At 47.9% G+C, this 14219-nt stretch overlaps 1 protein-coding gene across 1 annotated transcript in view; it reads left to right on the top strand.

Annotated features, from left to right (window-relative positions):
• The window catches only part of c1qtnf12 (C1q and TNF related 12), a 49663-nt gene extending 36734 nt beyond the window's left edge, over nt 1–12929 (top strand). Inside the window, exon 10 of the transcript XR_004416570.1 lies at nt 12916–12929. The gene's annotated coding sequence lies outside the window, so the exon portion shown is untranslated. The remainder of the gene's footprint in view (nt 1–12915) is intronic.
• Nucleotides 12930–14219: the final 1290 nt, after the last annotated feature.

Below are 14219 nucleotides of genomic sequence, written 5' to 3'. Positions count from 1 at the left end.
TGGTTTCAAGAAAGAGCTAGATAGGGCTCTTAAAAATAGTGGAGTCAGGGGATATGGGGAGAAGGCAGGAAAGGGGTACTGATTTGGGATGATCAGCCATGATCACATTGAATGGCGGTGCTGGGTCAAGGGGCCGAATGGCCTGCTCCTGCACCTATTGTCTATTGTCTAACTCAGCGGGACAGGCAGCATCTCTGGAGAGAAGGAATGGGTGACGTTTCGGGCCGAGACTAGTCTGAAGAAGGGTCTCGAACCCGAAACGTCACCGATTCCTTCTCTCCGGAGATGCTGCCTGTCCCGCTGAGTTACTCCAGCATGTTGCGTTTCTCTTCGGTTTAAACCAGCATCTGCAGTTCCTTCCCACTCAAAGTTTAAAGGAGATGCGAGGGGCAGGTTCTGGGTGGTGGGCGCCTGGAACGGGCTGCCAGGGGTGGTGGTGGAGGCAGATGGGGCGGTGGTGTTTACGAGGCTTTTAGATATCTGCATGGACATGCAAGGCACGGAGGGTTATGGATCACACGCAGGCAGAGGGAATGACTTTAACATCATGCTCGGCACGGACATTGTGGGCCGAAGGGCCTGTTCTTGGCTCTGATCTTTCTTACTGTAACTTATTTCTCCTCCTTTCTCTCTCTATTTCCTTCTGTCCCTCTATTTCTGACTTCTCCTCTGGCAGTTTTATGACCCCATAATTATATGAGCAGGGAGAGTAATTGCAGAGCAGGGGGTGATTGGTCCAACTAGTGAGACTAAAGAGAAGCTTTTTTTGCAGACTGCAATTCTTGGACGATGTACATGCAGTGAGTATAAAACTTTCGAAGCCCGGCTATTTTGAGTCCTGGTCAAAAGGGCTTCTGTTGACTGCGTTTTTTCTTTGCTGGTGTTTGTTAAATCCTGTCAAATTAAACTCTAACAAGCTCCACGGGACCATGTGTCCCGACAGCTCAGTTTGACACAAACACTTCACCACCACCACCACCAGACGCTCTCTCTGCCTCCCGCACTCCGAACCTACCTCCAATATTCCCAGCTCCCTCAATGGGTTCACGACTCCTGCCCCCTCCTACACCCAGCCTCCGCTGCCAGACCCTGTCTCTCTCTTTAAAAGAATAAAGCAGAAGTCCTCGAACTCTCCCCACTGTGAGAACTTCAGTTGTGATTCACAGCGTGGAAACAGGCCCTTCGGCCCAACTTGCCCAGCGTGTCCCAGTTGCTGCTTAATAAAAAATAGCAAGCTCAGGACTTTCCTGTTTTAAAAAAAAAGCAGATGCATGCGCTTGTGTATTGTGGGCAGAAAGTAAATCTTACAACCCTGAAGAGTTGCTGGAAATGTCCACTTTAATTTTCCAGGTTCCAAATTCTGTGGACATCACACATTAGGGCACAGAGGCGCAGCAGTAGAGTTGCTGCCTCACAGCGCCAGAGACCCGGGTTCGATCCTGACCAGGGGTGCTTGTCTGTACAGAGTTTGTTCGTTCTCCCCGTGACCTGCGTGGGTTTTGTCCGGGTGTTTATATGTTCTAGGAGCAGAATTAGGCCATTCGGCCCATCGTGAATCACTGGATGTACCAAAGAGATAGTTCTTAGGGCTAACAGAATAAGCCATTTAGAACGGAGACGAGGAAACACTTTTTCTCACAGAGTGTTGTGAGGCTGTGGAATTCTTTGCCTCAGAGGGCAGTGGAGGCCGGTTCTCTGGATGCTTTCAAGAGAGAGCTAGATAGGGCTCTTAGAGATAGCGGAGTCAAGGGTATATGGGGAGAAAGCAGGAACAGGGTACTGATTTGGGATGATCAGCCATGATCATGTTGAATAGCGGTGCAGGCTCGAACGGCCGAATGGCCTACTCCTGCACCTATTTTCTATGCATCTATGTCTAAGTCTACTCCGCCATTCAATCATGGCTGATCTATCTTTCCCTCTCAACCCCATTCTCCTGCCATCCCCCCATAAGGACAGAATGTGTGCTGGTGTTTGAACTGCAAGGAGTGAGATGTTGGAGTCAGGAGAGAAACAAGGCCCTGTGTGGGGGAAAGCAGAGGCCTCGGACTGTGATGCAAAATACTAAACGTTTGAAAATTCAGATAAGTTAATGCGACATGCAAGATAAAACTGTGGATGATTCCAATTATGAAATATGCCACTTGCAATTCTGTGTATTTGGACATTATTACTTTCAGTTATTGGGAACGAGGTGGTGGGTAAATGATTGATTGATTGATTGATTTAATGATGGAAAGATACAGCATAGAAATAGGCCCTTCAGCCCACTGATGTTAGACACAAAATGTTGGAGTAACTCGGCAAGTCAGGCAGCATCTCTGGAGAAAATGAAGAGGTGACGTTTCGGGTCGGAACCCTTCTTCAGACTGAAAGATAGGCATGAAAGCCCCTTTCACACCTCTAGTTACCCCCTCCCCACCTCCAACCTTCAGTCTGAAGAAGAGTTCTGACCCGAGACGTCACCTATTACCTTTCTCCAGGGATGCTGCCTGACCCACTGAGTTACTCCAACATTTTGTGTCTATCTTTGGTGTAAGCCAGCACCTGCAGTTCCTTCCTTCACTTTCAGCTCACCGGGTCCACGCCGACCATCGATCACCCGTTCATACACAGTAGTTCTATGTTATCTCACTTTCCCATCCACTCCCTATACACTTATGGGAATTATACCATATGCCAATTAACCGACAAACCCGCACGACTTTGGGATGTGGAAGAAAACCGGGGCAATACGTGAATAGGAAAGGTTTAGAGGGATATGGACCAATGCAGGCAAACGAGACCAGCTTAGATGGGGCATCTCAGACGAGTGGGGCCGAATGGCCTGTTTCCGTGCTGTATGACTTGGTGTATGACCCGAAAGAAACGCACGTGGTCACAGGGAGAATGTGTAAACTCCACACAGACAGCACCTGAGGTTCAGGATGGAACCCGGGTCCCTGGCGCTGGGAGGAAGCAGCTCTACCAGATGCGCCACTGTGCTGCATAAAATTATATTTTGGAAATGTATTCTGGATGATCAAAATGGTTTTAACGTTCTCCGACCACTCCTCACCTCTACCGACCGCTCTTTGTATTAAGTACCAAGATATAGTTCATGTCTGCCTGATGTCCCAGAAATATGACATGTTCATCCCAACATGTCCTGTTGTATGTGTACGTATGTGTTTATAATGTCCTTGCTTGGAGAACTAAGATAACAAATGTATTGATATACAGTATTTATTCTCACATACACCCACACATGCCAAAACATATATGTCCCACACCCATGCATATATATAAATTAATTTGTATACTTTTATGTATCTTGCAACTCTTTAAATCATTTACTTTATTCATGAACGTATATAAAATATTTCAATTATTGAATGGTCTTTGTTTTCTTTCACCTCCTTCTAATTTGGGCGGCAAGGTGGATCAGCGGTAGAGTTGCTGTCTTGCAGAGCCAGAGACCCGGATTCGGTCCTGACCACGGGTGCTGTCTGTACGGAGTTTGCACGTTTTCTCCCTGTGACAGCGTGGGTTTTTTCCCGGGTGCTCCCACACTCAAAAGACGTGCGGGCCAATTGGTTAATTGGCTTCAGTAAAGATTGTAAATCGGCCCCAATGTGTGTAGAATAGTCTTAAAGCCCTGGGTAGACAAAAGAGCTGGAGAAACCCAGCGGGTGCAGCAGCATCTGTGGAGCGAAGGAAATAGGCAACGTTTCGGGCCGAAACTCAAAGGAAATAGGCAACGTTTCGGGCCGAAACTCAAAGGAAATAGGCAACGTTTCGGGCCGAAACTCAAAGGAAATAGGTAACGTTTCGGGCCGAAACCCGGAAGGGTTTCGTCCCGAAACGTTGCCTATTTCCTTCGCTCCATAGATGCTGCTGCACCCGCTGAGTTTCTCCAGCTCTTTTGATTTTCCAGCATCTGCAGTTCCTTCTTAAACACAACAGTCGTAAAGCCCTGTCCCACGGTGCGAGTTCATTCCAAGAGCTCTCCCGAGTTTAAAAAAATATCGAGCTCGTGGTAAGCACGTGGCGGGTACGTCGGAGCTCGGGGACGTCACTTAGCGGCTTGTAGCGCTAACGGCAGGTACTCGGGAAGACTCGCTAATGGCAGGTAAGCACGGGAAGACTCGTGAAGACCACGTTTCGGCTCAAAGGGCCGAATGGCCCCCTGCACCTATTTTCTATGTCTCTATGATATTCGCGTCGAGCTTTATTGAATCGGACTGAAATCTGTTTAAGCCTCTCATGAACATTTTCCCCTCTCTAGTCCCGTCTCATCCTCCACCCTTCCTTTAATTCCGGCCTGCTTGTTTCCTCCTCTTCCCACTCTCCGAAATTCCTTTGCCAAACCACTCCCGGTCGGGAACATTATCTCCACTTTCGAGAACATCTTTAAAACTCGACCCTTCGACCCAGCTACCGGGCAGTCGGCGTATAAACCTGAAGCGCCGGCCATCCACGGTCTCCACAGACGCTGTCTGACCCGCTCAGTTACTCCAGCACTTTGTGTGTCTGTACATGATGTAAACAGCTTCTCTAGTCTGATGCCTCTATATATATATATATATATATTTTATTAAGCTTCCATGAAGTATGTGGGAGTGGTTTTGGATGTTAGAGGCAGCCAGCAACTAAACGCAAGAGGTTTGTGTAGGAAGGAACTGCAGACGCTGGTTTAGACCAAAGAGAGACACAAAAAGCTGGAGTAACTCGGCGGGACAGGCAGCATCTCTGGAGGGAAGGAATGGGTCTGAAGGGGGGGGGTCGACCCGAAACGTCACCCATTCCTTCTCTCCAGAGTTGCTGCCTGTTAAAGAAACATAGAAACATAGAAAATAGGTGCAGGAGGAGGCCATTCGGCCCTTCGAGCCAGCACCGCCATTCATTGCGATCATGGCTGATCGCCCCCAATCAATAACCCATGCCTGCCTTCTCCCCATATCCCTGGATTCCACTAGCCCCTAGAGCTCTATCTAACTCTCTCTTAAATCCATCCAGTTACTTGGCCTCCACTGCCCTCTGTGGCAGGGAATTCCACAAATTCACAACTCTCTGGGTGAAAACTTTTTTTCTCACCTCAGTCTTAAATTGCCTCCCCTTTATTCTAAGACTGTGGTGGCCGCTGGTTCTGGACTCGCCCGACATTGGGAACATTTTTCCTGCATCTAGCTTGTCCAGTCCTTTTTATAATTTTATAATTGTCCCGGTGAGTTAATGCCCCTGTCCCACTTAGGAAACCTGAACGGAAACCTCTGGAGACTTTGCGCCCCGCCCGAGGTTTCCGTGCGGTTCCCGGAGGTTTTTGTCAGTCTCCCCACCTGCTTCCACTACCTGCAACCTCCGGCAACCACCTGCAACCTCCGGGAACCGCACGGACACCAAAGTCTCCAGAGGTTTCCGTTCAGGTTTCCTAAGTGGGACAGGGGCATAACTCCAGCATTTTGTGGCTTAATGCATGAAGTTGGGGGGTTTTTTTGTTCCGGTTCTGGGCTTTAGTGAGAGTCGATGTGAACGTTTTGTGAAGCATCTTGGCTGCCTCTTCTACCCCAGCGTGAGAGACTCCATTCTCTGGTAACGGGACAAGACCCCGTGGTCTCACTGCTTGTAATACAGCCACACTGAACAAGTTAACCAGGTACAAATGGACCACTTGGAGAGGAGACGATGAGGAATGTTTATCCCACTTTTGGCCCAGTTCCTAGTGCCATGAAATATTCCTGCTCACACTTTATGAGGATCAGCCACGGAGGAGTGTTTCAATCATGATTCAATTGTTGATCAGACTGAACCTGATACCCTTTGCGTTCGCTTTCAATTGACACAAGTGGTCTCGGAGACGCACAGCAGAGCCACGGATATTGTCTCATTGTCTTTCTCTCTCCGATCCAGTCCTTAGTCAAGGCAGAGTGAAGAGTGTTTCATTGTAGTACGTACCGTCAATGGAATATTTAAATTCCTACTTGCAGCAGACCTGTAACACAATACGCATAGATATACCTAGACACAAAATGCTGGAGCAATAGACAATAGACAATAGGTGCAGGAGTAGGCCATTTGGCCCTTCGAGCCAGCTCAATATGATCATGGCTGATCATCCCCAATCAGTACCCCGTTCCTGCCTTCTCCCCATATCCCCTGACTCCACTATATTCAAGAGCCCTATCTAGCTCTCTCTTGAAAGCATCCAGAGAACCTGCCTCCACCGCCCTCTGAGGCAGAGCAACTCAACGGATCAGGCAGTTTCTCCGGAGAGAAGAAACAGGTGACATTTCGGGTCGAGACCCTTCTTCAGAAACTGCACATGGGCTGAAGAAGGGTCTCGACCCGAAATGTCGCCCATTCCTTCTCTCTGGAGATGCTGCCTGACCCCGCTGAGTTACTCCAGCATTGTGTGTCTATCTTCGGTGCAAACCGGGCACCTGCAGTTCCTTCCAACACAATACACACAGACCATGTATATGTGGACGACACAGCGGTGCAGCGGGTAGTGCTGCTGCCTCACAGCACCAGAGAATAATCTGGCATGCTGTTCCAGTGGTTTCATAGAAAAAAAACATAGAACATAGGTGCAGGAGTAGGCCATTCGGCCCTTCGAGCCTGCACCGTAAGGGCTTCAGATGTCTGTCAGTTTCACTGACAGACATCTGAAGTTTGCAAACCAGTTTGAGGGTTGGTTTTGGTCCTGGTCCTACTGTGAGGCTCGACGAGGTGTCTGAGACTGCGGGTGAGTCCGAGGGTGTAATTTTCCCCGGAAACCTCGAGTGAACCCACAGACAGCAACTTCCAGACTCCAAAAAAATATTTTCACCGAGACCAGGTAGAAGGCTGTATGGAGATTTTTTTTTTTTTTGCTGTCAAATAAAAACATTTGGTAACATGATCGGTTCATGGCCGTCCGCACTAGGTTGATGCGAGACAGGACTAAGCCTGTTTTAGGAGGTGTGAAGTATTGCAAAGGCATCAGCCTTTTATTGCTGCCTGAATATCCTCGCAGTTTCAATTCCCCTGAATCAAGTTAAAACATGAAATTAAACTCAAATGTCGGAATTCCTAAAGCATTGTTGTATCAGTGAATGCAAAATATTTCATTAGACGTTCAGTTCCGAGACCAAGTCGGGGCGGGCACGGTGGCGCAGCGGTAGAGTTGCTGCCTCACAGCGCCAGAGGCCCGGGTTCAATCCTGACCGCGGGGTGCTTGTCTGTACGGAGTTTGCACATTCTCCCCGTGACCGCGTGGGCTTTCTCCGGGTGCCCCGCTTCCCTCCCACACTACAAAGACGTGTGCAGGTTTAAGTAAGTAAGTTTATTGGCCAAGTATTCACATACAAGGAATTTGCCTTGGTGCTCCACCCGCTAAGTAACAACATGACATACAGTGACAGTTACGAATGACTCAGAAAACACTAAACAGATACTGGTTTAAATCGAAGGTAGACACAAAATGCTGGAGTAACTCAGCGGGACAGGCAGCATCTCTGGAGAGAAGGAATGGGTGACATTTGGGGCCGAGACCCTTCTTCAGACTTATTGAACTTTAGTTTAGAGCCGCAGCAGAGGCACAGGCACCTGGGCCCACCCAGTCCACATCGACCTACGATCACCCGCACACACTAGTTCTATGTTATCCCACTTTCTCATCCACTCCCGACACACTAGGGGACAAATGGCCGACAAAACCCGCACGTCTTTGGGATGTGGATGGAGACCGAAGCACCCGGAGGGAAGGTCACGGGGAGAACGTGCAAACTCCACACAGACAGCAACCGAGGTCAGGATGGAACCCGGGTCTCAGGCGCTGTGAGGGAGCGGCTCTACCCTCTGCCTGTAGGAAGGGAACTGTTTTCTCTAATAGTGACAATTCACACTATCAAAGTGAGGAGGAGATTTGTATCTGTATCTTGTCCAAAATAATTACATTTTTTGGTCATTTTTGGTGCTGTTGTTGCTGGCGCGAGTGACATCTTGGAAATGGGTGGATGTGGTTTAAAGTTATCGAGGTACGCGGGTCAGTGATGGTCATGGCCCTTAAGTGGGATTTCCTGGATAAATTTCTTAAGGAGCTGTCTCACCCACGCAACGTTTCATGGCAGGGTTGGGAGTTGAAGGGAAGTTATAAAGACTCTTTAAATCACTTCTCCAGAAATCAAGGAAACGGTTCAAAGAAAATGAAAGAAACATGGGAAGTGGGGGAGAAGTTCGGTGCCTGAGCAAGTGGGATTAAAAGTTATAGACTCCAGCTTGTCCACGTATGGTTTAAGTCAAGAGTCTAGAGAGTTTCATTGTCATATGTACCGGACAGGACAATGAAATCCTTACTTGTTGCAGCACAACAGAATATGTCAATATGTAAACATTGTAGAAAACGGGGGGAAAAAAACAAAAAAGTTCAATAAATAACAAATATAGTGCAAATAACAAATAATAATATAGTCTTTTGCAGTTCAGAGCTCATAGCTTTTTCGTTGTGTTTAATAGCCTGAAGGCTGTGGGGAAGAAGCTGTTCCTGAACCTGGACGTTGCAGTCTTCAGGCTCCTGTACCTTCTTCCTGATGGCAGTGGTGAGATAAGTGTGTGGCCAGGATGGTGTGGGTCCTTGATGAAGTTGGCTGCCCCTTTTTGAGGCAGCGACTACGATAGATCCCTTCGACGGTGGGGAGGTCAGAGCCGGCGATCGGCTGGGCAGTGGTCACAGCTTTTTGTAGTCTTTTTCGCTCCTGGACGTTCAAGTTGCCGAACCAGGCCACGATGCAGCCAGTCAGAATGCTCTCTACCGTGCACCTGTAGAAGTTTAGGCGAATCCTCTTCGACATGCCGAATCTCCGTAATCTTCTCGGGAAGTAGAGTCGCTGATGTGCCTTCTTTACAATTGCATCGGTGTGCTGGGTCCAGGAAAGATCTTCTGATATATGCAGGCCCAAGAATTTATTATTGACCCTCTCCACCATAAACAGGATATAAACAGGATTGTGGGTACTCATCCATCCCCTACTAAAGTCCACAATCAGTTCCTTGGTCTTGCTGATGTTGAGAGCCAGGTTGTTGTGCTGGCACCATTTGGTTAATCGGTCTATCTCACTTCTACACTCTGACTCGGCCCCATCTGTGATTCGTCCCACAACCGTGGTGTCGTCGGCGAACTTGATGATGGAGTTCACACCATGACCGGCTACGCAGTCATGAGTATAGAGTGAGTACAGCAGGGGGCTGAGCACGCAGCCTTGAGGTGCTCCCGTACTAATTGTTACTGAGGATGAAGAAACAGCAATTGGCTTGGTGTATGTGTAAAAAAATGCCCCCAGTATGTGCAAGGGAACCTGCCATCGGCATGATGATGCCCAAGGGTATTATATTATTTCCAGACAGTTTCTGGCAGTGTTCGGGAATTTTAATCTGAAACCAAAACACGCCAAAACCTGACCTAGAAATCAAATTGATCCCATATGAATATTTTTGTTTTATTTCATTGAAGTTCCCAACACAAAAGCCTGTTGTGCATCTGCCAGCTCTTTGTTAAAATGATCCACACCTCATCTCAGAGCTCAGCCATCACTCTGTGGACCTGCGGTTTCCTTTGTATCAGGTACTTCATCATTTTAGTTTAGTTTAGTTTACTTTAGAGAAAAAGCACGGAAATTGGGACTTCGGCCCACCGAGCCCGTGCCGACCAGCGATCCCCGCACACTAGCACGATTCTACACACACTAGCGGCAATTTACATTTACACCAAGCCAATTAACCTGTAAACCTGTACCTCTTGGACATGTGGGAGGAAACCAGAGATACCGGAGAAATCCCACGCAGGTCACGGGGAGAACGTATGGACGGCACGGTGGCGCAGCGGTAGAGTTGCTGCGTTACAGCGCTTGCAGCGTCGGAGATCTGGGTTCGATCCCGACTACGGGTGCTGTCCGTACGGAGTTTGTACGTTCCACCCGTGAACGCGTGGGTTTTCTCCGAGATCTTCGGTTTCCTCCCACACTCCAAAGACGTGCAGTATGTAGGTTAATTGGCTTGGTGTATGCGTAGAAAATTGCCCCTAGTATGTGTAGGATAGTGTTAATGTGCGGCGATCGCTGGTCGGCGCGGACTCGGTGGGCCGAAGGGCCTGTTTCCGTGCTGTATCTCTAAATAATGAAAATAAATTTGTTATCGTCAAAAGCCAATAATGAAGAACTAAACTACACTAAACGTACAGACAGCACCCGTAGTCAGGATCGAACCCGGGTCTCTGGCGCTGTGAGGCAGTAACTCCACCTCTGTGCTACCATGCTGCCCTTAGTGCCAGCACAGAACAACTCCGTGCCCTTTAATTGAAGAGCAGCAGACGCACACTCGAATGCTGAAGGATCGTCTCTGTGAGTTTAATGGATTTTCTTTCGAATCTTCCCCTTGATAGACAGGTTGGTGCCTCCTGAGAAAGTTACAGGGGGGTTTTTCCGCAAAGCTCAAGCGACTAGGAATTGTGGCTCTACAACAAAACACATCTGTCTTTTCCCTCTGTGACCTGACTGCAGTTAATTCCCTCCATTTCACTGAAGAAACTGATGCCAGCGTTCACTATATCCTTTAACATCATTCAAGGAAGATGCGCTCCCGTGTCTGGGCTGTTGGGCTGACAAAAGGTACCATGGTAAGGTCATCCCGGCTGCTATCAGGCAACTGAACCATCCTATCAACAACTAGAGAGCTGTCCTGACCTACTATCTACCTCATCGCTGACCCTAGGACCATCCTTGTATAAGAAGGAACTGCAGATGCTGGAAAAGTCGAAGGTAGGCAAAAATGCTGGAGGAACTCAGCGGGTGAGGAAGCATCTATGGAGAGACATCAGTCTGAAGAAGGGTCTCGGCCCGAAACGTCGCCTATTCCTTCTCTCCATAGATGCTGCCTCACCCGCTGAGTTCCTCCAACATTTTTGTCTACCTTGATCGGACTTTGCTGATTGTACCTTGCACTAAACGTTATTCCCTTATCATGTATCTATACACTGTGAATGGCTCGATTGTAATCACGTATTGTCTTTCCACTAACTGGACAGCACGCAACAAAAGCTTTTCACTGTACCTCGATACATGTGGCAATAAACTCAATTCAAGATCGCCAGGGGCAGATTGCTATGAGAGGGAGATGGTACGGAATAATTATCGGGAGAGTTGAACAGTTGTTTGACAGAGTGGACAATTAATTTCTGCGACAAAGATAGATTGCCGAGTCATTCCTTGGAAACAGACCCTTCGGCCCATCGAGTCCGCACCGACCACTCCTTCAGCAGTTGTACAGAGCCCTAGTGAGACCATACCTGAGGTATTGTGTGCAGTTTTGGTCCCCTAATTTGAGGAAGGACATCCTTGCGATTGAGGGAGTGCAGCGTAGGTTTACAAGGTTAATTCCCGGGATGGTGGGACTGTCATATGCTGAGAGAATGGAGCAGCTGGGCTTGTACACTCTGGAGTTTAGAAGAATGAGAGGGAATCTCATTGAAACATATAAGATTGTTAAGGGCTTGGACACGCTAGAGGCAGGAAACATGTTCCCGATGTTGGGGGAGTCCAGAACCAGGGGCCACAGTTTAGGAATAAGGGGTAAGCCATTTAGAACGGAGACGAGGAAACACTTTTTCCCACAGAGAGTTGTGAGTCTGTGGAATTCTCTGCCTCAGAGGGCGGTGGAGGCCGGTTCTCTGGATGCTTTCAAGAGAGAGCTAGATAGGGCTCTTAAAAATAGCGGAGTCAGGGGATATGGGGAGAAGGCAGGAACGGGGTACTGATTGGGGATGATCAGCCATGATCACATTGAATGGCGGTGCTGGCTCGAAGGGATGAATGGCCTACTCCTGCACCTATTGTCTATTGTCTATTGTCTATTGGAAGTGTTGCTGCATTTAATGGTGATTGAGGTGTTTTAATGTAGAGAATATGTTGCATGTAATGGTGGGATTAGTTCTTTGATTTGGAGTTTTGCTTGCATTTACGTGAGGTTGGTGCTTGTTGGTGCAGATATCATTGTATTTACAGTGAGGTTTGTCTCTGTGGATTGTCACCTTGTTGTGATGGTCACTCTGACAGAGCACCAGACTTCCTCTGTGGAGATGGGAGAACCTTCCAGAAGGACAACTACATCTGCAGCACTCCACCAATCAGGCCTTTATGGTAGAATGACCAGACGGAAGCCACTCCTCAGTAAAAGGCACATGACAGCCCGCTTGGAGTTTGCCAAAAGGCACCTAAAGGACTCTCAGACCATGAGAAACAAGATTCTCTGGTCTGATGAAACTAAGATTGAACTCTTTGGCCTGAATGCCAAAGGTCACCTCTGGAGGAAACCAGGCACCGCTCATCACCTGGCCAATACCATACCTACGGTGAAGCATGGTGGTGGCAGCCTTATGCTGTGGGGATGTTTTTCAGCGGCAGGAACTGGGAGACTAGTCTGGATCGAGGGAAAGATGAACGGAGCAAAGTACAGAGAGAAGGTACACAAAATTGCTGGAGAAACTCAGCGGGTGCAGCAGCATTGTAAAGATTGTAAATTGGCCCCAATGTGTGTAGAATAGTCTTAAAGCCCTGGGTAGACAAAAGAGCTGGAGAAACCCAGCGGGTGCAGCAGCATCTATGGAGCGAAGGAAATAGGCAACGTTTCGGGCCGAAACTCAAAGGAAATAGGTAACGTTTCGGGCCGAAACCCGGAAGGGTTTCGTCCCGAAACGTTGCCTATTTCCTTCGCTCCATAGATGCTGCTGCACCCGCTGAGTTTCTCCAGCAATTTTGTGTACCTTCGATCTTCCAGCATCTGCAGTTCCTTCTTGAACAACAAAGTACAGAGAGATCCTTGATGAAAACCTGCTCCAGAGCATTCTGGACCTCAGACTGGGGCGGAGGTTCACCTTCCAACAGGACAACGACCCTAAGCACACAGCCAAGACAACGCAGGAGTGGCTTCGTGACAAGTCTGTGAATGTCCTTGAGTGGCCCAGCCAGAGCCCGGACTCGAACCCGATCGAACATCTCTGGAGGGAATGAAAATAGCTGCGCCTCGACGCTCCCCATCCAACCTGACAGAGCTTGAGAGGATCTGCAGAGAAGAATGGGAGGAATTACCCAAATACAGGTGTGCCAAGCTTGTAGCGTCATACCCAAGAAGACTTGAGGCTGTAATCACTGCCAAAGGTGCCTCAACAAAGTACTGAGTAAAGGATCTGAATACTTATGTAAATGTGATATATCTGTTATTTCTTTTTAATTACTTTACAAAAATGTCTAAACACCAGTTTTCACTTTTTTTATTATTATGTATTGTGTGTAGATTGAGTATGAAAACATGAATTTAATCCATTTTAGAATAAGGCTGTAACGTAACAAAATGTGGAAAAAGTGAAGGGGTCTGAATACTTTCTGAATGCACTGTAGACCTCTGATTCTAAGAATAACACAAATGCGTATTTGTACTTCAGGAACAAAATGTTCCCAATATTTCATTTTATTGTTAAACTGCTGTGTAGCCCAGCATCGCGCTTGCAAATTATTCGTTTTTTCACCAGTGTTTTTACTTTCTACACTTCAATTATAAATGATTCGGTTTGCCATGGGGGTGAGCATTTTTGTCAACCAATGAATAATGCCTCCATGTTGGATAAATCCACAGACAGCCGCCTGTGGCCAAATCTCTGCCACATATATCATGTCATGGCTTACAGACCATCGCACAAACCAACCTCCACTGCCGAAACATCACCGATCCATGTTCTCCAGAGGTGCCGCCTGACTCGCTGAGCTACTCCAGCACGTTGCGTCTTAGATTACCCCAGTCGCCTCGACGCTGCAGTTGGACTGCTGGACTGCGGGAGAAGAACAAAGAGAAGAGATAGGACTTTGAGGAGTGAGGAGCTGTTGGAGATCCACTGTGATGGATGTTTGTGTAAATTGTGTTAAGTGTGTGTCTTATTTTTTTTTTGTAAGGTCATGACAGCAGGAATGAAATTACGTTCAAACCTTGTCTGTTTGAATGGCAATAAAAGGCATTCTATTCTATTCTATTCTATCCTCCTGATGTCCTACGCAACAACTCTGCCGCTGCACCACAGTCTACTCAGCCACTCAGTGGAGGGGAAGGATGGCTGACGTTTCAAATCGCCTGTCCCGATATCCCTCCAGAGATGTCCGCCTGACCCGCCGAGTTACTCCAGCACTCGGTGTTTGGACAGAAGATTGGTAAACTTCCCA

This window comes from Amblyraja radiata, chromosome 31, assembly GCF_010909765.2.
Source record: "Amblyraja radiata isolate CabotCenter1 chromosome 31, sAmbRad1.1.pri, whole genome shotgun sequence".
NCBI lineage: Eukaryota > Metazoa > Chordata > Chondrichthyes > Rajiformes > Rajidae > Amblyraja > Amblyraja radiata.
The sequence above is the reverse complement of the archived record's forward strand: the minus strand, read 5'-3'. Positions and strand labels throughout refer to the sequence as shown.